Source organism: Chrysochloris asiatica, unplaced genomic scaffold (assembly GCF_000296735.1).
Source record: "Chrysochloris asiatica unplaced genomic scaffold, ChrAsi1.0 scaffold06159, whole genome shotgun sequence".
NCBI classification, from domain to species: Eukaryota; Metazoa; Chordata; class Mammalia; order Afrosoricida; family Chrysochloridae; genus Chrysochloris; species Chrysochloris asiatica.
This window is the reverse complement of record NW_006414677.1, coordinates 1-1,057: the sequence shown is the minus strand read 5'-3', so window position 1 is coordinate 1,057 and position 1,057 is coordinate 1. Positions and strand designations below refer to the sequence as shown.

At 50.6% G+C, this 1,057-nt stretch overlaps 1 pseudogene; it reads left to right on the top strand.

Moving 5' to 3' along the window:
• The first annotated feature begins 210 nt into the window (after positions 1-210).
• On the top strand, positions 211-1,050 carry LOC102838832 (annotated as a pseudogene).
• The last annotated feature ends 7 nt before the right edge of the window (positions 1,051-1,057 follow it).

Genomic DNA, 1,057 nt, shown 5'->3' with positions numbered 1-1,057 from the left:
TGCCTTACTTTTCTTCCTCCAATTATTTTTTTTTCTTTAATTTTTATTGCAAATTGGGTGAAGGTTTACAGACAAGATCCTCAGCTCTATATACCTTGTTTCATCTCAATGATTATAATCCCCTCCCTGAAACAACATTCATTCCACTTCCTCCCTGTAGCTCCCTATTTACATCTTATCTTTCATAAATGAACAAGGCAAAAATATTTGATGTTAAGTTCGATCCGTAGCTGGAGCGGACAGCGGACTCCAGAGAGCCCCACCGCCACTTATGGCCTAGTTACCATCACACCCTGGGAGTAGCCGCAGCTGCCAAAGCCAGCACCAGTCACCATCACCCATCACCGCAACCATGAGCAGGTAGGCCAAGATCCAGTAGCCGCCGGCCGTCATCCCCCTCCCCGCGCTGTCAACACCAAGCCGGGCACCACCGGCATCGGCTCGCGCAGGGAGCGGTGGCCTGGCGGCCTCACATCAGATCGGATTTGCTGCGCCTGCTGGAGGGGACAATAAGGTCATTACAAAGAAGATTTTGAGAACAGTAAAATGGTTCAATGTGAGGAACGGTTGTGGTTTCATCAACAGGAATGACACCAAGGAAGATGTATTTGTACACCAGACTGTCATAAAGAAGAATAACCCCAGGAAGTACCTTGGCAGTGTAGGAGTTGGAGAGACTGTGGAGTTTGATGTTGTTGAAGGGGAAAAGGGTGCGGAGGCAGCACACGTTACAGGCCCTGGTGCAGTTCCAGTGCAAGGCAGTAAATAGGCAGCAGACCGTAACCATTATAGATGTTACCCTCGTCGTAGGGGTCCTCCACGCAATTACCAGCAAAATTACCAGAAGAGTGAGAGTGGGGGAATCAGAGAGCTCCTGAAGGCCAGGCCCAACAGCTCCTCCCTACCGCAGGGGACGGATCCCACCTTACTACATGTGGATGCCCTATGGGCGTCCACCACAGTATTCCAACCCTCCTGTGCAGGGAGAGGTGATGGAAGGGTGCTGACAACCAGGGTGCAGGAGAACAAGGTAGACCAGTGAGGCAGAATATGTATC